Here is a 22,631-nt window from a genome sequence, read left to right on the forward strand (position 1 = left end):
CCTTGATCTTTTATCTAGGAGTTGGCAAAACTTGGGATTACATGTCTTTGTTAGGAACTGGCTCAGATTCTGTTGGAAGCATGGGAAGGGGATAAAAACCATCATGAGGGAGGGTTGATGGGAGAGCTGACTCTGCAGGTGCCTGGTAGCATGGTAGCTTCACATGCCTGGTAACATGGTAGCTGAATACTAAGACACAGCACCATCAGGCAGTATCCAGTCTGGGGATTCGGACACTTAGCCTAGGTCACCTGAATGGTGGTGCCAAGCTTGTCCCATGCCTGGCACTTGCCTCATCCAGGGATCAGCTTTCCTTCTCACATGGGTGAGCTTTGAACCGAGGTGAACTTATAAGGACATGGGGTCTGTCTTGGTCCCGCCATCCACTTCTCCATGAGACGCACCAAAGCCCCACAAACGAAGGATCCATGTCTGGGCTGATGCCCCTTCCCCATGTTTAGGATATGTCCAGGACTGCTGAGTACAGACACCATGGGAGGAAGGTATCTTGGAGTACATAGCTGGAGATCCTGGGAAGCAGGTTGTATTCACACCCACTACCTTAACACACAGGCCTGGCCTGGATAGAAATGCTGAGTGAGTCATGGAAAAACCCCACCAAGGCTTCCTGTGATGCATCTTATGCCATCGGTTCTTTGATATCAGGTGCATGGAAGCCCCTTCTAGTCAATACCGGGTCCTGGGCCAAATTTAGGATCGAGGTAAGAAGGGATTTGGTGTTAGCCACTTCCAGCATGGTGACACAGTCTGACTTGCTCTCTCTGACCCTGTGACCAAGAAGCCCAAAAGTTTCAGGCAATGAAGTTGTAGCCTGTGCAAACCAAGATGCCCACAGAGGCAGCCTCCTGGAAACCTCACATGAGCTGATTAGAGTCAAAGCTCTCTCAGATTCAGTGCACCATAGCCTGTTCTTGCTGTCTGTTCACTCCCAGCTCACTCCATGTGCACAGATGAACAGATCCCGTTCAAGAGCTGTGGACAAGGTGCCAGCAACCAATGAGCAGCCAATGAACAATGCCAGCCATGTTGAAGAAGGAATCGTCGAGGACTGCCTGAGGTAAGCCAATATTAATAGGCACTATCAGTGGGATTGCTTTCAGAGGTCTTGTTGTTTGTTTCTGTGGGTTGGGTCAATGATGAGACCTCATACTGTCTTGAATGAGATGATGACATAAAAATCATGCTCAATAGGATTACGCTGAGGCCCAGCCTAGTGACAGTGGTGCAAGAGGACCTTGGGTACCCAGGTGTCTTCAAGGTGAGTATCACTAGGGACTGGAGACTTCAGGGACTCTGGATCATGGCCTCGACACAGTACCCTACTGGAGCTGGCTGCTCATGCAGGGTGAACCCATGCTCCATCTTCCTTGGATTTCTTGTGTTTTCCCCACTGTCTGAGTTGTCGGACCATACTTGGGGCTCCTTAGATACATTTCATCCTCTTCTGTCTTTCAGTGTGAGGAGCTGCACAGTGGGGAACAGTTACACCCCAGTTTCCAGGTGAGTGGATAGAGGGTGTCCATGGGCCTGTGTGGGCAGCAGGGGTTCTGTTGAGTCACCAGACATGAGCCTCTGGGTTGGACCCATGGAGTCACAGAAAGGCAGACTTGGGCAGTACTCTTGAGTGAGCTGAGCAACTTTGTGTTAATATCTGGAAGAACTTAACCTGCAGAGGCCCATGGTTGCATTGCTAGCATGGCTGTAAATGGGCCAGCACTAAGGACCAGGCAACTTTTTGATGGCAGGGCTCTGATCCCAATGAGGGCCATACAGATACCACATCAAGCAGTCAGTGAGTTTCATGGAGCAACTGGCTCTGCAGGTGTCTGGTAGACAGGGAGCTTCATGTGTGTCACAAGGCCACTGGAATCTAGGGCCCATGGACTCTCAACCTAGTATCTTTTCAGAAAGGTACATACCCAGGCCATGGAAGCTGCTTGGTTGGCCTAGTCACAGATCATCCCCTGTGCTTGCTTTGACTAGGGGCTGGCATTCATGGCCACATTTGTGGGATTGGACTGTATTGAGCCCAACAAGAATGCCAGTGTAATACCTAGGCCTGGGCTCCCACTCCTTCATGGGAGGCAACAAGCACCATGGTAAAAATGCACCATGGCCCAGCTCGATGTCACTACCCCGTTATCCAGACATGTTGATACTGTGGTTTGTAGTATCAATTAGAAGTTGTTTCTACAGATACAACCTGATCTCTCAGAATCCACTATGCTTTTGCAGCTTGCACCCTTGCACATAGGCTTGTACAGCAACCCTGTGTTAGTAAGAGAAAGGCCCTATGAATTACCCGTGGATATATTTTCCAGAGCATGTATTTTGATGCTTTGATTGGGCAGTTGCTTGATTGACTAGCCTGGGTCCTACATGGATGTGAGTCTTGGGGGCAAGAAGTATTTTTGGATTTAACCTCTGCTCTCAAGAAGATCCTGTCTGAGTCTTTCTTTCTGTCCCAGTGACCAAGGCCCCACAGTTTTGGGTGACATGGGCAGAACTTGCCAGTGTCAACTCCAGCTACAAGATGGGCTCCTAGGAGGACTCACCTGGGCCAACGAAGCCAAAGCACACTGTGGAACCAGTGCACCCTTCCATGGCCCTGCAGCCTTTTCACCCCCATTTACCTCCTTTTACCACAGAAGATGTCAGTAGAGGAAACCAAGGGGGCCCAGTGCCATGGGGACAAGGGTTCTGGTGTATATCTAGTTGCACATTAGCTGGGGGTGTCATCCCCATAGGTGTAGGAAGTGTCTGGGACTGCCTATGGTACACCAAAACATCCAGGCCATGGAGTTAGTATGGATATAAGGGGTACTCTTGTGATTCCTGGTTTTGGGTTGATGATGAGACCTCATACTGTATCGACGTGACTTGATGACTAAAATTCATGCTCAATAGGATTGCGTTGAGGCCCATCCAAGTGAAAGTCAGTCAAGAGTATTCCAGGGTGCACATGTGCCTCAAGGGTGGAGAACCTGAGTATTGGATACCAGGAGGCCCCCCCAGGCCAAGTGTAGTCTCCAGTATTGAGTTTTGAGTGCTCCTGCTGGAACCATCTAAGCTCCATCCTCCTTGAACTTGGTGTGTGCTCTCTACTGGCCGCTTTGCAGGGTAATGCAGAGTCTCTTCAGCTCCCTGTGCTCCCTTGTTCTTTCAGTTAGATATGCTACATGGCAGGTATCATAGTGTCCAAGGCACTTGCTGGTATGACTAAGTGAGTTGACAGTAGGATCAGGCCTCTGTGTTTGGGCAGGCCTCAGTTCCTCTATAAGGCTCATATGGATGACCACCCTAAGTGTAGTAATTTTTTGGAGCAGCTGGATCTGCAGATATCTGGAATCCTGGTAGCTTCATGTAGGTCACAAGGCTACTGGAGTCTAGGACCCAGGGACTCTCAGTTTGATATCATGTCATTGGATGTCAATAATTGGCCCATGGCATCTGTAGGGTGACTTCAAGGACACCCCTTTTCTATCCCTTGACTCTTTTTTTTGACAGGCAGAGTGGACAGTGAAAGAGAGAGAGACAGAGAGACAGAGAGAAAGGTCTTCCTTTGCTGTTGGTTCACCCTCCAATGGCCGCCGCGGCTGGTGCACTGTAGTCGGTGCACCGCGCTGATCCGATGGCAGGAGCCAGGTACTTATCCTGGTCTACCATGGGGTGCAGGGACCAAACACTTGGGCCATCCTCCACTGCACTCCTGGGCCATAGCAGAGAGCTGGCCTGGAAGAGGGGCAACCGGGACAGAATCCGGTGTCCCGACCGGGACTAGAACCCGGTGTGCCGGCGCTGCAAGGCAGAGGATTAGCCTATTGAGCTGCGGCACCAGCCCCATCCCTTGACTCTTAATAGTGCTGGTGTTCATGGATCATGAAGAATGACTCAGAATAATGGGCCTATTAAGGATGCCAAAGCATGTCCTGTGCCCATGTTCCCACTCCTCCATTGGAGACACCAAGGCCCCTTGATAGAGTTATCCATGTTCCATCCTAATGGCCATAACCCATCTTTGGGGTGTATATTGCATTTAGATGGGCTGTGACCATCAGCCAACAATGATTCTGGTTGGCACAGCCTTAGCTCCTAGAATCCACTGTTTGCCTGCATCCTACAACCATTTGCCCAGGCCTATACAGTGACCCTGTGTTGGTAGGCACAGGGCACCATGGGTGTTTCCTTGGGTTATATTGTGAAACCAGTCTTCCGATTCTTGGGCCGAGCCCTCACATGCTTATCCATCAAGGTTTCCATATAGGCCTTTCAGGGTAGACCCATAGGAATGCACACCTGGATGCTACCCCCAGTCATGAATGCAGTCCCTAGGAAAAATTCTTTATCCTGCTGGATCCATCCAAGCTACTTTTTCCTTAGGCATGGTGTATGATCCCAATTTGCCAAGTTGTGGGTATATCTTTGGGCACTGCTTCTTCATCTCCCTTCATCCTCTTGTTTCTTCCAGTGCGATGTGCTACCAAGTGGTAGCATCCACATTTGCATCCTGGTTCCCAGGTGAATGGATGGCATTGGTCCTGTGTGTTGCAGTTGGGTATCATGGCTGATCACTCAATGCAAAATTAGGGATGTACCCTGGGAGGCACCAGAAGACAACCTGGGGCTATGCTTCTCAATGAGCTGTCCCTCTGGGCTCTGGGTTTCTGAACACTTTTCCTGAATCCTTGGAATGGTGTGGGCACCTGGAAAGGAATGAAAAAAATTCCTGAGGGAGGACCCTACACTTCCAAAGCCACTGTACCTATGGAGGCTGTAACATCTCTATGTTGCCTCTTGGTATAACCAACAGTATTAAGACACTAGGGATCTCAGGCCGGCGCCGTGGCTCACTAGGCTAATCCTCCGCCTTGCAGCGCTGGCACAACGGGTTCTAGTCCCGGGCGGGGCGCCGGATGCTGTCCCGGTTGCCCCTCTTCCAGGCCAGCTCTCTGCTGTGGCCAGGGAGTGCAGTGGAGGATGGCCCAAGTACTTGGGACCTGCAACCCCATGGGAGACCAGGAGAAGTACCTGGCTCCTGCCATCGGATCAGCGCGGTGCGCCGGCCGCAGTGCGCCAGCCGCGGCGGCCATTGGAGGGTGAACCAACAGCAAAGGAAGACCTTTCTCACTGTCTCTCTCTCTCACTGTCCACTCTGCCTGTCAAAAAAAAAAAAGACACTAGGGATCTTGTGTATGGAAGGTGCAGGTTTCATCTTCTTTAAGAGGTCTGGTTCGAAGACCAATTTGATGATAGGAAGAACGTTTGACCTGATGGTGCCTCTGCAGGTTTCTAGCAGCCTGAGATCTACAACTGGGTTGCAGTGCCCCTGGAACCTAAGATGCATGGACTATCAGTTTGATGCCCAGTGAGGGAGCAGCAGGCATCTGTGTTATGGTTCCTACAGGGCCATAGTACAGTTCAGTGCCCTTACTCCAATGTGGGATGTGCATGTGACTCAGTAGGCAACATCCTTGGGGGAAATTTTCTTTGGGGTCCATAGCCTGAATTCGTGGGTTCCAGTGTGAACTTAGATCATGCACCTGAGCCTCCAGGCCTGGACAAGGATACAGTGTTGGTAGGACCAGAGCTACTTCTGAGATTCCTTTGGTGAGACACTTGCCACTATTCCTCTGAGATGTACCAGTGCTAGAATGTTCACCCAGAATACAGGCGCAAAGATAGTCCTCTGGGGGAGCTAAGGGGCACTGGGACTCCCAGGTGAGTGCATGGCAGGGACCATGGCTTCTTTGCTAGGGATCTGATTGTCACGACGGGTTATCTGTGGTCAAAGGCAAGCTGTGCCCATTTGGGCTCTGAGGTCTAGAATATATTGCATGAACTCCTGGCCTGGTTTGGGGGGCAATTATGTTATGCCAAAGTTCCTATGGGGATGGTCAATATTTGGCCTGTGCCCTGTCTTTTTCTACATGAGCTGCTGTGGCTCTGGGTTGTCTTGCCTGTTTGAAGTTGTTGAACTCTAGGGCTCTGGCCTCTGTGTTTGTACAATTTTTAGGTTTCCTAGGATGACTCGGATGAGGACACACCAGGATAGGGACCAAGGTATGGGGCGGGGGGGTACCAGGCTCTTTGTTGCTTGGCTGCCTGGGAGCTTCATAGGGGTCATGAGGTCTCTGGTGTCATGATCCAGGGTCTCTCTGGCCAATGCCCAGTTATGGGGGTACCAAAACCTAGGCAAGGATATGCACTGGTTGGTGCCGATCATACCCTGTCCCCTCACTTGATTGTCTAAAATCTAGCCTTTGCTGGCCACTTAGGTGGATTTTGGACTGAGCTGATTTCAGCAAGGCTGTCAGGGCCCCTCCTAGGGCCCATGATCCTGCTCCTCCAGGGGAGGCCAAATGGCTCCATGGCATGGGTATATCATGGTCCAGTCCGATGATGGTACCCTATGTTTGTGATGTATGCAGGACTATGGTCTCCCATGACCGTAGGAGGAATGTGTATCAGTTGCTCACTCTCTGAACTCAAGAATCCATGTGTGCATGCAACTGGCACCTGAGGTCTCAGGCCTGAATGGGAATCCCTTGGTGTTAGGACCAGGGCACCACTAGGGGCTCTTTGGGTGTTTTATTTGCCCAGTACTCTGAGCCCAATTCTTTGCTACTGCTTGATTGTCCATCCTGGTTCCTCCTGCATCCTGGGTAAGGGGTCAGGAAGGAGCTTTAGCGGAAGCCATCTCTGGGAAGGCAGCCTGGCCAGAGTGTCCTCTCTGTGCCAGTGACCAAAAGGTCCAGCATTTCTCAGGCAAGATGGTGGAGCTTTTCCGACCCCATCACACCTACAGGGTAAACCTCATAGGAAGCCTCAGTTGGGCCTTGGGCCAATATATTCTCTGGAGCGAGTTTATCTAGCCTGCACCTGCTGTGTATTCACACATGCCTCTCCCAGTCCCATAGATGATGTCACCAGAAGAAGCACGCAAGTGTTCCAGTACCCAGGGACAAGGGCTGTGGTCATTGACCCAACAGCCCACAGACTCATTTCTGCCAGCATCATTGGTAAAGGAAATGTCCACAACTGCCTGTGGTATTGAGTCCATCCAAGCCTTGGAGTTGGGATGCTGCCAATGCTCCCTGTGCTGTGGTTTGTGGGGTTCGGTCGATGATGAGACCTCATACTGTCTTGAAGAGAGATGATGACTTAAACATCATGCTCAATAGGATTACGCTGAGGCCCAGCTTAGTGATGGTAGTGCAAGAGGAACTTGGGGTAATGAGGTGCCTTCCAGGAGAGGAGACCCTGGGAACTGGAGAACTCAAGGCCCACATTGTCAGGACATGATTTTCTGCAGGATCATCTGCTTGTGCAGTATTCACAAAAACTCAATCCTCATCGGATTTGTTGTGTGCTCCTTGCTGTAAAATTCACTGTCCTACATTGGAGGTTCCTCCCTCAGCTCCTATATTCCAAGCTGTCTTTCAGTTTAATGAGCTGCCCAGCGGAGCACTCTTGAACCAAGACTTCTAGGTGAGTGGCTGGAGGTTGTAATTGGGCCTGTGTAGGGAAACAGGTTTTCTTGGTTTGTCACCTGATAAGCTTAATGAATGGAACCACAGAGACCCAGGAAGGCAGCCTCAGGCCAGGCTCTTGGCTAAGCTATGACTCTTTGGGTTCTGAAGAGCAGATCAACGTACTTAAATCTCTTGCCTTGTGACGTTTTTAAGCAAGGAATAGAAATAGTCATGAACTAGGGGACACATTGAGCCAGTGCTGCCACTGGTTCTTTTACTGCTATAGATCTGGGTTGCCTTGCTGGTGTGGGAGGAAGTTGGTGTACACTGAGGATCAGGCCACTGAGCAGGGGCAGGGATAAGATTCACAGGGAGTCCCAGACCAAAGACAACACCAAGGCAGTGAGGGAAAGTTGGTCTTTCAGCCAGCTCTACAGATTCCTGGCAACCTGGGAGTTTTATTTGGGCCAGGGTTCCACTGTACTATGCTGCAGAGATGCTCTGGTCTGTGCCTGGTCAGAGAGGTACCAACAAGTGATCCATGGCACCTACAGGTGGTGCCATATGTACTATATTCCCAGGGCTTGCCTGGTCCAGCAGCTGTCATTTGCAGTCCACGTTTATGGGTTTTGAACTAAGTTGAGTCCACCAAGGATGCCACAGCCCCTACTGAGCCTGGGGTTCTGCTCTTCCATGAGAGGCACCAAGGCCACAAGGGAGGTATGGGTAATGGTCTGCCCATTGTCTGTATCCCGTCAATGGGATGTGGTCAGGACTTAGTTGGGCAGCAACCATAGGAAGACAGTGTCTCCATGGGACCCAGGCTGTCCTCTGAGGATACAGTGCATTCAGGCAGCCTGTTCCTGAGTACCTGGGCCTATAAGGTGACACTGTGTGTGTGTTGGTTGGCTCAGGACCCACAGTTATATGTCTTGGGGGACCAGAACTTTGATGCTTATACAGGCCATTGCTTGCTTGTCCATTCCAGTTACCTGCCGGGATCTGGGTCTTATGGGCTTGAAGGAGCGATGGTGTTAGCCACTTTCAGTAGGATTATTCTGCCCTGGAAGGCCTATCAGTCACCAAGACCAAACACACTTATAGGGGTGGGCTCCTGGAAGCCTCACCCGGGCCGAAGGGGGCCTATGCATGCTCTGGATCCAGAATATCCTATTTGCCCCTGCTGTCTCTTCACACCCATTCATCTTCCTGTCCCACAGATGACGTCACCAAGGAGTCCCTGTGGGTTCAAATCCCCATGTGGAAAATCATATGGGCCATACACCATAGTGTTAGGGAGGCAAAAATGGGATTCCATGTTGTGGTTCTTAGGGTTGGATCAATGGTGAGACCTCATACTGTCTCAAAGAGAGATGATGACTTAAATATCATGCTCAATAGGATTACACTGAGGCAAACCTAGCATCAGTATAGCAAGAGGACACCAGTGTCTCCACATGCTTTCCAGTACAAGAGACACTGGGGACTGTAGACCTGAAGCTACCCTGGCCAGAAAACAGTCCCAGGCAGCAGCTCCTGCTCTTGAGGGTCCAGATAAGTTTCTTCCACATTGGGGAGGGGTGTGTATTACATGGACCAGGTTCTGGTTCCGTGCTGGGGCTCCTTCTTCAGCTCCTTTCATCACCTTATGCCTTTGAGTGAGATGTGCTGCCCGGCTTATGACCATTGCATCCCACATCCCAGGTGAGTGGATGGTGAGGATTATAGGGACTCTAGGCAGTATTTGGGCATCTGAGTGCCCGTCATGAGCACAAGAGGTGGACCCATGGCAAAAAAGATGGCTGCTTTGGGCTGTGCTCCAGAACCAGGCTTGTTTCTGGTCTCTGAGGTACAGAACACCTTGCAACAACTGCTGGCCTGGTTCAGGGGCCAACTGAGGGTTGACAGTGTATCCTGGGGTAGGGTTTATGTGGGGACATTGGCCCCACTTGTCCTAGGTACACTGCAATAGCTCTGCATTGCCTTGATTTTTTGGCTTGGAGTGGCATTTTACTTAGGATTAGGTGTCTTTGTTGGGGAGTGGAACAGATTCTGTTGGAAGCCTGGGCCAATGACCACAATCACAAGTGAGGGAGGTTTAATGGAAGAGCTGACTCTGCAGGTGTCTGGCAGCATCATAGCTTCACATGCCTGGAAGCATGGTAGCTGCATACTAGGACAAAGCACATCAGGCCCTGTCTAGTCAGGGGAATTTGGAACCTAGTCCAGGGCACCTGTGCAGTGGTGCCCAGCCTGCCCCATCCCTGGCACTTGGCTCATCCAGTGGCCAGCATTCTCTGCCACATGGGTTATATTTAAAATGAATTGAACCTATTAAGGACACAGCGTCCCTCCTCATCCCTGGCTCCTACTGCTCCATGAGATGCTCCAAAGACCCACAAACAAAGGATCTGTGGTCCAGGCCTATGACCCTTCACCAACTTAAGGATTTCTACAGGACTGTGGTGGGCATAGAGCATGGGAGGAAGTGCATAGCTGGAGATCTTGAGAAGCAAGTTGTGTCCATGGACTCTCCCTTAACACACAGGCCTGGCCTAGGCAGGAATGCCTTGTGGGTTATCACAAGGCCCCATAAGGGCCTTCTGTGATGCACCTCATGCCATTGATTCTCTGATATCAAGTTCATGGCAGCACTTTCTAGTCCAGCCCAGGTCCCAGGCCAGATTTGGGCACAAGAAAAGAAGCAGAGTGGGATTAGAATCTTCTAGCATGGTAACACCGTATGAATTGCCCTCTCTGGCCCTGTGACCAAGAAGCCCAAAAGCTTCAGGCTAAGTGATTAGAGCCTTTCCAAACCAAGATGCCTACCGGGGCAGCCTCTTGGAAGCCTCACCTGGACCTACAGAGTCAAAGCACGCTTGGGGGTCAGTGTTTCCTGGCCTGTTACTGCTGTCTGTTCACTCCCAACCATCTCTGTGTGTCCATAGATAATGTCAGCTGAGGAACCCCTGTGGAGAACCGACCCCATTGCAAGAGATATGGTCAAGGTCCTAGGAATCAATGAGCTGTTGAAGAAGGAATGTCCAGGACTGCCTGAGGTAAGAAAATCTTAGCAAGCCCTGTCATTGGGATGGCTCCTAGGGGTTCTTGTGATGTGTTTCCAGGGGTTGGGTCGATGATGAGACCTCATACTGTCTTGAAGAGAGATGATGACTTAAAAATCATGCTCAATAGGATTACACTGAGGCCCAGCTTGTGACAGTGGTGCAAGAGGACCTTGAGTAACCAGGCGCCTTCCAGGGGAGGAGACCCTGGGGACTGGAGACCTCAAGGCCTCACAGGCCAGAACACAGTGTCCACACTGGGGTGGCTGCTCATGCAGGATGCACCTATCTTCATTTTCTTTGGTTTATTGTGTGCTCCCCATTGTCTGAGTTGCAGGGCATTGCTTGAGGCTCCTTCTTAGATCCTTTCATCTCCTTCTATCTCTCAGTGAGAAGCTGCACAGCAGGGCACTTTTGCACTTCAGTTTCCAGGTGAGTGGATAGATGGTGTCAATGGGCCTGGGTCAGCAGGGGTTCTGATGTGTCACCCTACATGAGCCTCAGGTTTGGACCCATGAAGACACAGGAAAGCAGACTTGGACAGTCCTCTTGAGTGAGCTGTGCCTTTGGGTTGATGTCATGAATACCTTACCAGCAATGGCCCATGGTTGCATTGCTAGTGTGGCTGTAGGTGGGCAGACACAAGGGATCAGGACTATGTGTAATGGCAGGGCTCTGATCCCAAATGAGGCCCATACAGATGACACACCAAGCAGTCAGTGAGTTTCATGGAACAGCTGGCTTTATGGGTATCTGGAAACCAGGAATCTTTACCCGTCTCACAAGATCTCTGCAGCCTAGGGCCCGTGGACTCTCAACCTGGTGTCTTATCAGGGAGGTACCAATGCCGGAGCCATGGCACCTTCAGGGTGGTGCTAGCCACACCCCATCCCTGGTGATTGCCTCACCTAGAGGCTGGCATTCACTGGCCACATTGATGGGCTCAGATGATATTGGGCCCTGCAAGGGTGCCTGTGCAACTCCTGGGCCTAGGCTCCCACTCCTGCTTGAGAATTATCAAGGCTCCATGGTAGAAATGTGCCAAGGCCCAGCCCAATGTGTCCATCCCTTATTCAGATATGTTGATAATGTGGTTGGTAGTAATAATAGGAGAAATTTGTTTCTGAAGGCCTCATCCTGATCTCTCAGAATCCACTGTGCACTCTCAGCCTGCACCCAAGCTCCCAGGCCCGTACTACAACTCTGTGTTAGTAAGCCGAAGGCCCTACAAATTACCCTAGTGTATGTCTTCTGGGGATGGCATTCCAGTGCCTAGACTTGGAAATTTTCTGCTTGATCAGCTTGGGTCTTGCATGTACATGGGTATTGGGTATAGGAAGTATTGGTGGATTTAGCCACTGCTGGCAAGAAGATCCTGCCTGGGTGTTCCTCTCTGTCCCAGTGGACAAAGGCCTTACAGTTTTGAGTGAAGTATGCAGAGTATGCAGAACTTGCCAGTCTCTACCACAGCTACATGATGGGCTCCTAGGAGGACTCATATGTCCACGATACCAAAGCACACTCTGGAACCATTTAAATGTGGCTGGCCCTGCTGACTGTTCACAACCATTCACTTCCTTGTCTCACAGAAGATGTCAGCAGAGGTAACCAAAGGGTCCCAGGAGCCACAAGGGTAAAAGCTATGGTCTAGGTCTAGTGGCCCATAAGCTGACAGTGTCAGTCCCATAGGTGTAGGAAATGTCTGGGACTTCCCATGGTATGCCAATCCATCCTGACCATGGAGTTGGCTTTAGGGGCTTCTCTTGCTGTTTTTCCTGGGGTTGGATTGATGATGAGAACTCATACTGTCTCAATGTGACATGATGACTTAAAAATTCACACTCAGTAGGATTACACTGAGGCTCTGCCAAGTCACAATCAGTTGATTATCCCAGGTTCTACACATGCCTTTCACGGAAGAAGAACCTATGTATTGGACACCTGCATGCCCCCCAGGCCAGTCTGTAATCCCCAGGCTTGAGCTGCTACTTGTGCAGAAACCACAAAAACTCCTCCTTGAACTTGGTGTGTGCTCTCTACTGGCCATAATGCAGGGCCATGCTCAGGCTCCTTCTTCAGCTCCCTGTGCTCCCTTGATCTTCCAGTCAGATATGCTGCTGGGAAGGATACCCTAACATCCCAGATTCTTGCTGGTATGGCCGTAGGTGGGCAGACACTAGAGATTAGGCTTCTGTGTGGAAGCAGGACTCAGTTCCTTTATATGGCACAGGTGAATAACCACACCAAGTGAGGGAGCTTGGTGGAGCAGCTGGATCTGCAAGTATCTGGAAGCCTGGTAGCTTTATGTTGGTCACAAGGCCTCTGGATTCTAGGTCTCAGAGGCTCTCAGTTTGGAGCCTCGTTTGGGAGTGTCAATACCTGGGCCATGGCTCCTGTAGGGTGGTTCAAGGGACACCCTATTCCCTCCTTTGTCTCCTTTAGATGCTGGGGTTTGTGGGCCATGAGGAATGACTAGAACTGAATTGGGCCCATCAGAGATGCCAGTGTACCTCCTAGATCCATTCTCCCAGTCCTCCACTGGAGGCAGCAAGGCCCAATAGTAGAGTTGTACATGGTCCATCCTAATGCCCCTACCCCATCTTTGTGTGTGAATGGAGATAAGCTGAAATTGTCTCTGGGTGGCTTACCTGAGCTCCCAGGATCTTCTGTGCTCACGCATCCTGAAACTGGTTGACCTGGCATGGACATGGCATGACCCCATGTTGGTTGACCTAAGGCACCATGGCTGTATCCTTGGGTTTGTCTTGTGGGACCAGTCTTCTGGTGCTTAGGCTGGGCCATTGCTTGCTTCTCCAGCATACTTTCTGGATAGGACTTGGATCTGGGGGCAGGAAGGAATGATGGAAGTAGCCTCTGCTGGCAGGATGATCCTGTCTGAATGTCTTTCTCTGTTCTAGTCACCAAGAGTCTCAGAGGTTTTCTAGACACAGAATGCCTAAAGCGATGGACTCCTTAGAGGACTCCCCTGGGCCTACGAGGCCAAATCATGCTCTGGAACCTGTGCGTTATGATCTGGGCCTGCTATCTGTTCACACCCAGTAAGCCAATCTATCCATCCAGACCCTTAAGTTAGGATGGCTCCAGGGACAGCTCCTGCTATGTTTAGTGGGGTTGGGTCGATGATGAGACCTCATACTGTCTTGAAGAGAGATGATGACTTAAAAATAATGCTCAATAGGATTACGCTGAGGCCCAGCCTAGGGACAATGTGTCAAGAGGCCCTGGGGTCCACAAGTGCCTTTCAGGGGAGACCCATAGGGATGCACAGCTGAAGGCCCCCCCCTAGTCCTGACTGAACTCCCCAGGAAAGAGTGGTTGCTCCTACTATATCTAGCCATGTTCCTCCTTGGGCATAGTGTATAAACTCAACTGGCCAAGTTGTGGGGACGATTTAGGTGGCTCCTTCATCATCTCTTTTCCCTCTTGTTTCTTCCAATGAGATGTGCTACCCCGCAGGTCACACTTGCATCATGATTCCCAGGTGCGTTGCGTGGCATAGCTATAGGGCCCACTGTGGTAAAGTCGGATAACATGGCTGAACACCCAGTGAAAGCCTTTGGAGTGTACCATGGGAGACACAACAGGCAGCCTGGGGACATGCTTCTGAGTGAGCTATACCACTTTTGGCTCTGATGTCCAGAACAACATACCTGATTCCCCAGCCTGATGTGGGTGCCTGACAAGGAATGGAAACTCTTCTTGATGGAGGGTTAATGTACTTTCAAATCCACCACTGTACCTGTGAAGGCTACAGCATCTCTATGTTGCCTTTTCATGTGACCAGCAGTATTGAAACACTAGGGATCAGGCGTCTCTGAAGGTGCAGGTTTAGATACCTTAAGAGGTCTGGGCCGAGGACCACATTGAGGATAGGTGGGAAATGGAGATGGAGGTATTCCAGCTCTGTGGGTCTCTAGCAGCCTGGGATCTTCAACTGGGTTGCGTGGCCCCTGGAACATAGGACACAGGGGTGATTAGTTTGATACCCAGTGAGGGGGTTACAGGTATCTGTGACATGGCACCTGTAGGGCCATGATCCAATCCAGTATCCTTACCCCAATGTAGGATGTGCATGGGACACAGTAGGCAGCATCCATTGGAGGAAGTTTTCTTTGGGGTCCATATCCTGAACTCACAGATTCCATTGTGTTCTCAGAGCCTATACCTAAGCCACCAGATCTTGACAGATATATACAAGATACATATATCTTGACAGATATATGTATATACATATACAGATATGTATTTGTAGGACCAGAGCTCCCCCTGTAACTCCTTGGTTGAGGCTCTTGCCACCACTCCTCTGAGCTTCTCCAGCACTAGAATGTTCAGCCAGGGTAAAGTCCCAAATGTAAGGCCTCTTGGGAGGAGAGGAGCAGTGGACTCCCTGTGAGTGCATGGCAGGGACCAAGGATCTTTTGTAGGGATGTTAGTGTCTAGGCGGATCACCCAATGCAAGCCTAAAGGATGGACCAACAAAGACACAGTAGGGTTGCCACAGGCTGTGTTCCAGAGCAAGCTGTGCCCATTTGGGCACTGAGGTCCAGAATTCATTGAATGAACTCCTGGCTTAGTTTTGGTGCCAATTAAGGTTCCAGGGGATGATTCCCATTAGTCCAGTGCCCCTACTTGTCCTAGGTTAGCTGCAGTGGCTATGTGTTGGCTTGCCTGTTTGGTCAGAAGTTTTGAAGTTTAGGGGTCAGGCCTCTGTGTGGCATTAGGGTCTAAATTCCCTAGGAGGCCTTAGATGAGGACATACCAAGGTAGGAGAATTTTGGTGTGGTACCAGGCTCTGTAGGTGCCTGGCTGCCTGGGGGCTTTATATGGGTTATGAGGACTGTGAAGCCATGATCCAGGAACTCTCTGTCCAGTGCCCTGTTATGGGGGTGCCAAAAGCTAGGCCAGGACACCCACAGGTTGGTGCCAATCATATCCAATATCTCAGCTCTGGCCTTCCAGGCCAGATTGGTGGACTTCAGACTGAGCTGATCTCAGCAAGGATGTTAGGTCCCCTCCTAGGTTCCCTGGTCCTACTCCTCCAGGGTATATCAAAAGGCTTCATGGTATGGCTGTGCCATGGTCCAGCTGGAGGCCAGTATGCAATCATTGCAATGTGTAGAGGACTGCAGTGGGCTGTGACCATGGGAGGAATCTGTCTCTGGTGCACACTTTCTGAATTCTGAGAATCCATTGCATGCAACCAGAACCTGAGCTCCCAGACCTGAATGGGGATGTCTTATTGTTAGGACCAGAGCACCACTAGGGCCTCCCTGGGTTTGTCTCATGTGACCAGTCCTCTGAGACCAATTCTTTGCCACTGCTTGAGTGTATAACCCAGGTCCTGCTGAATCCTGGGTACTGGGGTCAGAAAGGAGCTTTAAGGGAATCCATCTCCAGGAGGACAACTTTGCCTGGGTAGCCCTCTATGGATCAGTGACCAATGGACCTAGCAGTTCTCAAGCAAGAGGGTGGGGCTTTTCTGATCCCACTGCATCTATAGGGTTGGCTTAATGGTAAGCCGCACCTGGGCCAGCAGGGCCAATGCATGCTCTGGAGCCAGTGTATCTAGCCTGCACCTGCTGTGTGTTCACAACTACCTCCTCCCAGACCCACAGATATCACAGGAGCAAGCATGCATGTGTTCCAGTGCCTAAGAGGCAAGGGCTGTTGTCATGGCACAATCAGTCTAAGAGCTCATTCTGCTAGCACCATTGAAAAAGGAAATGTTCGCAACTGCCTGTGGCAAGCCAGAAATCTGAGCCTTGGAGGTGGCGTAGTGCCAGGTGCTTCCTGTGCTATGGTTCCTGGGGTTGGGTCTATGATAAGACTTCATACTGTCTTGAAGAGAAATGATGACTTAAAAATCATGCTCAATAGGATTACCCTGAGGCCCAACCTAAACATTAATGCAAGAGGAATTTGGGGAATCAGGTGCCTTCTGGGGGAGGAGACCCTGGGGATTGGAGAAATCAAGGACCTCCTCCTTGGAAGGACATGATCTATAGGCAGGATCCACTGCTTGTGCAGGATTCACACAAACTCTGTCCTCATTGGGTCTGTAGTGTGTTTTCTGCTTTAAAATTTGCTGTCCTGTGGGGGGGGGGCTCCTTTCTCAGCTCCTGTGTCCGAAACTGTCTTTTGGAAGGTGAATTGCACCATCAATCACTCTTGCACTAAGGGTTTTAAGTGAGAGGATGGAGGGTGTAATTGGACCTGTGTGGGGCAGCTGGTGTTCTGGATATGTTGCCTGATGAACTTGATGCGTGGGACCAGAGACCCAGGAAGGCAGCACTGGGCCATGATCTTGGGTGAGTTATAACCCTTTGGGTTCTGAGGTTTAGATCAATGTACCTAAACCCCTTACCTTGTGAGGAAGGGAAATGGTCCTGAATGAGGAGTCACGTTGATCCAGTGCTGCAAATCGTTATTGTTATACTCTAACAGCTCTGGGTTGCCTTGATGGTATTCCCAGAAGTTCATGGACACTGAGGATAAGGCCAGGGTTAAGATTCACAGGGAGACTCAGGCCAGTGATCACACCAAGGCACTGAGGGAGAACTGGCTATTCAGCCAGCTCTGCAGGTACCTGGGAGCCTGGGAGTTTTATGTGGGCCACGATTCCGTTGTACTAGGCTTTAGGGAGGCTCTTGTCTGTGCCCTGTTACAGAGGTACCAACAAGTGATCCATGACACCTACAGGGTGGTACCAGGCATTTCACATCCCTACTGCTTCTTTTTTCCAGCGGCTGGCATGCACAGGCTATGTTCATGGCTCTTAAACTGTGTGCCCAGCAAGGATGTCAGGATGCTACTGATCCCAGGGTTCTGCTCCTCCATGGGAGGCTCAAAGCCACATGGGAAGATTATGCCATGGTCCTGCCCGATAACCGTATCTCATCGCTGGGACATGTTTGGGATTGAGGTGGGCAGCAACCATAGGAGGATGGTTTTTTCATGGAACTCAGCCTGTCCTCCAAGGATACAGTGTGTTCAGGCAGCCTCCACCTGAGCAACTGGCCCTGAAAGCAACACTGTTTTGGTAGGCCCAGGACCCACAATTGTAGGTTTCGGGGCCCAGAACTTTAATCCTTATACAGGCCATTTCTTGCTTGTCCAGTATAATTTCCTGCCAGGGTCTCGGTCTCATGTGCTTGAAGGAGAAATGGTGGTAGCTACTTCCTGTGGCAGAATCCTGAAAGAATCATGCTAGTAGGCCTCTTGGTCTCAGAGACCAAGCACATATACAAGGGCAGGCTCTTTGAAGCCTTACCTGGGCAATGGGGGAGTAAGCATGCTCTGGATCCAGTGTATTGTATTCTTCCCCTGCTGTCTGTTCACACCCATTCACCTTCCTATCCCGCAGTTAATGTCACCAATGGAAGTCCCTATGAGGTATGAGGTCCAGTGCCATGGGGACAAGGGCTGTGGTCAAGGGCCCATGAGACCTGAAGCTTGTTGTTCCATCCCTGCAGTTGAATGAAACGTCACTGACTTCCTGAGGTAAGTCAGTCCTATGGGCTATAGTGTTACAGTAGTGACAATGGGATTCCATGGTATGGTTCCTAGGGTTGGGTCAATGATGAGACCTCATACTGTCTTGAAGAGAGATGATGACTTAAAAATCATGCTCAATAGGATTACGCTGAGGCCCATCCTAGTGACAGTGGTGCAAGAGGATCTTGGGGTAATCATGTGCCCTCCAGCAGAGGAGACTCTGGGGACTGGAGATCTCAAGGCCTCACAGGCTAGGACACAGTGCCCAGACTGGAGCAGCTGCTCATGCAGGGTACACCCATGCTCCATCTTCCTTGGGTTTGTTGTGTGCTACCCACTGTTTGAGTTGCAAGACCATGCTTGGGGCTCATTTTTCAGATCCTTTCATCCCCTTCTCTCTTTCACTGAAAGGAGCTGCACTCAGGATACCCTTACACCAGTTTTAGTGTACCTTTACACCCAGTTGAGTGAATAGAGGGCGTCCACGTACCTGTGTGGGGCAGCAGTGGTTCTGTTGGGTCACCCGACGTGAACCTCAGGGGTGGATCCACAGAGTTAAAAGAAGGTATCCTTGGGAAGTCCTCTTGAGTGAGCTACGCCACTTTGGGAAATGTCCTGAACATTACCTGAACCTTACAGGAACTTCTGCCTTGTTCAGAGATTCATACAAGAAATGGAAACATTTCTGAGTGAGGATTAACCTGGGTCCAGTTATGCCACAAGACCTGGCTGGGCATCAACAGCTCTAGGTTGACTTGCTGTTGAGGCCGAATGTGGGCTAACCCTGGCAAACAAGACTCTGTGTGGGGATAGGTTTTAGATTTGGTGGATCCAGGTCCAAGCTATGTCAAGGCAGGGTGAGATGACTGGAGTGGCAATGACTATGCAGGAGCCTAGGATCTTCTAGTGGTGGGCAGGGCCACTAGAGCCTAGGACAGAGGACTATAGGGCTAGTAACCATTCAGAGGGTGCCAATAAAAATGACATGTCTCCTACAGCATGGTGCCAGGCATGCATATCCCTGCCATTCACCCTGTTCAGGGACTGGCATCATCAGGCCATGTGGATGGAATCAGGCTGAGGTGAGCCCAGAAAGCATGGCAGGGCTCCTTCTGGCACTGGGCTCCCACTGCTCCACGGGATGCACCAAGGTCCCACAGTAGGGGTAGGTTGTGGTCCAGCCTAATGCCCATACCCTTTCTTTGAGATGTATAATGTACTGAGTTGTATAGAAACCATAGGAGGAAGCTGTATCCGAGAAACACAGTGTATACTCCAGGGATATGTCGTGTACATATAGCATAGACCTGATTGCCAGGGCCTGGATTGTGATGACTTTTTGTTAGTCCCAGGGACCTATGGGGGACACCTTGATTGTATGTTGTTCAGCTAGTCCTCTTGCCAATTCAGTGCCAGTGCTTGGTTTTCTAGCCCAGCTCCCTGCTGGATCCCAGGGACTAGGGTCAGGAGAGAGCAGTGGAGGATGCTGACCTAGTGACCAATGGGCCCAGCACTATTCAGGTGAGGTGAGCAGAGCTAGCCCAATACCACCACACCTATAGTGGCAGCATGCTAAAGGACTCAGAAGGGCCATTGGTGCCAGAGGACACTCAGGAACCAATGTACTCAGAGCATGCTCCTGAGGTCTATTCATACCTGCCCCCTTACTATCCCCAGATTGTATCACCAATGGAAGGCCACATGGGTTCCAGTGCCTGGAGCTATGGCCCCAGCAGCCCATGAGCTGGTGCTGCCAGCCTTGTTGGACAAGGTGATGACCAGGACTGCCTCTGATAAACCGATTTTCAAGGCCCTGGAGGTGACATGGTGCAATGGGCTTCCCATGGTGTGGTTTCTGGAGTTGAGTCAATGAAGAGACCTCATACTGTCTCCAATAGTGATAATGACTTAAAAATCATGCTAAATAGGATTACACTGAGGCCCAGCCTAGTGACAGTTTGTCAAGAATATCCTAGGATCCAACATGCCTTCCAGGAGAGAAGATTTTGGGGACTGGAGACCCAGAAGCATGCAGACCAGGATACAGTACTTAGGAGCAGCTGCTCCTGCAGGACTAACCAAACATTCTTACTTGGACTTGGTGTGTGCTCCAGGCTATTTGAGTTGTGCGGCTGTGTTGAGGGCTCCTTCTTCAGCTTCCTCAGTCCCCTCATGTCTAAAATTGAGATATGGCTGCCCATCTGGTCACCCTTGTTTCCCAGATCCCAGGTGACTGGATGGTGAAGATCATGGTTTCTCTATGTGGGAGATGGGTGTCAGTGTAGATCTTCCAATGAAAACCTATGAGGTAGACTCACTGAGACACAGGAAGGCAGTCTTTGGGTATGCTCCAGTAGTAGTTTTTCCCCTTGGGCACTGAAGGGGAAAACTTTCTGAATCCCTGGCCTTGTTTGTGGCCAGTGAAGGAGGGCAATGGATATATGAGGAGGGTTCATGTGGGACCAATGCCTCCAATTGTCTTAGGTGTGATTTAGCTGCTCTGGGTTGCGATGCTGGTATGGTCAAAAGTGGGCAGACACAAGGTATCAGACCTCTGTGCGGGGATAGGGCTTATCATCCCATATGAGACACATTCGGACTACTACACCAGGCAGTGAGTTTTTGGTGGAGCAGCCAGCACTACAGGTGCCTGGCAGCATGGGAGCTTCATGTGGGTCAAAGGGCCACTGGAGCCTAGAGCCCAAGGATTCTTGAGCTAGTGTCTTCATGGGGGTGCCAACACCTGGGCCTTGGTACCTACAGAGTAGAGTCATGTACACCCCATGGCCCCATGATAATTTAAAATGCTGACTTTGTTAGAGGATGGTGTTTCAGGATCATGTCGACAGACCACAGACTGAGTTGTGCCCATCAAGGATGGGCTTGGCTCTCACTCCCTCAAGGGAGGCATCAAGGCCCCATGGCACAAGTCAGTCATGGTTCAGCCCAATTACCCTACACTGTTTTTCAGATGTGTTGGTACCGTGGTGGGCAGTTACAAATGGAGGTAGGTGTTTCTGCAGGATACAGCCTGATCTCCCAGAAACCACTGTGCTCTCGCTTCCTACACCCAAGCTCATGGGCCTGTACAGCAACCCCATATTGGTAGGCCAAAGGCCCTATGAGTTTCCCTTGGGCATGTCTTTTGGGACCAGTTATCTGAAGTTTAGGCTGGGCCACTGCTTGATTGAACAGCAGGTTCTGGCTTAGATGTGGGTCTTATGAGCAGGAAGGATTGATGGTTTTAGCCACTGCTGGCAAGAAGATCCTGCCTGAGTTTAACTCTCTCAGTGACAAAGAGGCCAAAGGTTTGGGAAAACTTGCCAGTTTTCCCCACCTACAAGAGTGGGGTCCTAGGAGGACTCACTAGGGCCAATGAGGCCAAAGAATTCTCTGGAACCAACACACCCTTACCTGGATCTGTTGACTTTTAATACCCATTCGCCTACTTGTCCCACAGATGATGTCAGCAGAGGAAGCCAAGGGGGCCCAGTACCATGTGGCAAGGCTGTAGTCTAGGTCTAATGGCCCATGAGCTGTGATTATCAGCCCCATAGGTATAGGAAACATTGGGACTGCCCATGGTACACCAATCCATCCAGGCCACAGAGTGGGGAAGGTATTAGTAGCTTCTCTTGCTGTGTTTACTTGGGTTGGTTTGATGATAAGACCTCATACTGTCTCCAAGTCACATGATAACTTAAAACTCATACTCAATAGGAATACACTGAGGCCCAGCCTACTGACAGTAGATCAAAAGTATCCCAGGGTCCACATGAGTCTTCCCAGGAAGGAGAACCTGGGTATTGTACACCTGCACACCCCCCAGACCAAGATGTAGCCCCCACATTTGAGTGGTTGCTCCTGCGGGAACCACCTAAGTTCCTTCCTCCATGAACTTGATGTATGCTCCCTACTGGCCACATTGCAGGGCCATGCTCAGGCTTGTTCTTCAGCTCCCTATGCATAGGGATCCATGGTCCAGCCTAATGCCTCTACCCTACCTTTAGGATGTGGACAGTACTGTGATGGGAAGTGACCATAGGATGTATGTGTCTCTGGGTGGCATAGCCTTAGCCCCTAGAATTCACTGCTCACACGTCCTCCAACCTTTTCCCAGGCCTATGCAGTTACCCCATGTTGGTAGGTCCAGGGCACCATGGGTGTCTCCTTGGATTTGTCTTGTGGGACCAGTCTTCTGATGCTTAGAATGGGCCATTGCTTGCTTGTCCAGCCTAGATGCTGGATAGGATCTGGATCTTAGTGGCAGGAAGGATTGGTGGATGTAGCCTCTGCTGGCAGGATGATCCTGTCCAAGTGTCCTTTTCTGTTCTAGTGACCAAGAGGCCCAGCAGTTTGCTAGTCACCACTGTGCCTACAGGCTGGGGCTCCTGGGAGGACTCGACTAGGCCAATGATGCCAAATTATGTTCTGGAACCTGTGCGCCCTAGTCTATGCCTGCTGTCTGTTCACACCCAACTGAATGACCAGTACTACCCATGGTAAGCCTATCCATCCATTGAGATTCTTAAGTTGGGATGGGTCCAGCTACTCCTCC

General features: G+C 50.6%; 1 long non-coding RNA gene and 11 other non-coding genes across 58 annotated transcripts in view; all 12 read left to right on the forward strand.

Moving 5' to 3' along the window:
- LOC103351271 (uncharacterized) overlaps window positions 1-22,631 on the forward strand; it is a 153,485-nt gene that overhangs the window by 69,235 nt on the left and 61,619 nt on the right. For 36 of the 47 annotated variants that reach the window (XR_011380642.1, XR_011380644.1, XR_011380650.1 and 33 more), the window contains exon 1: window positions 18,086-22,575. This is a non-coding gene — a long non-coding RNA (uncharacterized lncRNA). The other 11 variants (XR_011380660.1, XR_011380656.1, XR_011380654.1 and 8 more) reach the window with 3 other exon arrangements.
- LOC127483938 (small nucleolar RNA SNORD115) lies at window positions 1,149-1,228 on the forward strand. Its single transcript, XR_007910729.1, has one exon. It is a non-coding gene; the product is annotated as a small nucleolar RNA SNORD115 (small nucleolar RNA).
- LOC127483972 (small nucleolar RNA SNORD115) lies at window positions 2,865-2,944 on the forward strand. The gene has a single exon (XR_007910763.1). It is a non-coding gene; the product is annotated as a small nucleolar RNA SNORD115 (small nucleolar RNA).
- Window positions 7,138-7,218, forward strand: LOC127483940 (small nucleolar RNA SNORD115). Its single transcript, XR_007910731.1, has one exon. It is a non-coding gene; the product is annotated as a small nucleolar RNA SNORD115 (small nucleolar RNA).
- LOC127483963 (small nucleolar RNA SNORD115) lies at window positions 8,830-8,908 on the forward strand. The gene has a single exon (XR_007910754.1). It is a non-coding gene; the product is annotated as a small nucleolar RNA SNORD115 (small nucleolar RNA).
- On the forward strand, window positions 10,624-10,704 carry LOC127483909 (small nucleolar RNA SNORD115). The gene has a single exon (XR_007910700.1). It is a non-coding gene; the product is annotated as a small nucleolar RNA SNORD115 (small nucleolar RNA).
- Window positions 12,342-12,423, forward strand: LOC127483981 (small nucleolar RNA SNORD115). Its single transcript, XR_007910770.1, has one exon. It is a non-coding gene; the product is annotated as a small nucleolar RNA SNORD115 (small nucleolar RNA).
- On the forward strand, window positions 13,693-13,773 carry LOC127483910 (small nucleolar RNA SNORD115). The gene has a single exon (XR_007910701.1). It is a non-coding gene; the product is annotated as a small nucleolar RNA SNORD115 (small nucleolar RNA).
- Window positions 16,392-16,472, forward strand: LOC127483944 (small nucleolar RNA SNORD115). Its single transcript, XR_007910735.1, has one exon. It is a non-coding gene; the product is annotated as a small nucleolar RNA SNORD115 (small nucleolar RNA).
- LOC127483894 (small nucleolar RNA SNORD115) lies at window positions 18,150-18,230 on the forward strand. The gene has a single exon (XR_007910685.1). It is a non-coding gene; the product is annotated as a small nucleolar RNA SNORD115 (small nucleolar RNA).
- Window positions 19,937-20,017, forward strand: LOC127483955 (small nucleolar RNA SNORD115). The gene has a single exon (XR_007910746.1). It is a non-coding gene; the product is annotated as a small nucleolar RNA SNORD115 (small nucleolar RNA).
- LOC127483979 (small nucleolar RNA SNORD115) lies at window positions 21,729-21,809 on the forward strand. Its single transcript, XR_007910768.1, has one exon. It is a non-coding gene; the product is annotated as a small nucleolar RNA SNORD115 (small nucleolar RNA).

Source organism: Oryctolagus cuniculus, chromosome 12 (genome assembly GCF_964237555.1).
Source record: "Oryctolagus cuniculus chromosome 12, mOryCun1.1, whole genome shotgun sequence".
NCBI lineage: Eukaryota > Metazoa > Chordata > Mammalia > Lagomorpha > Leporidae > Oryctolagus > Oryctolagus cuniculus.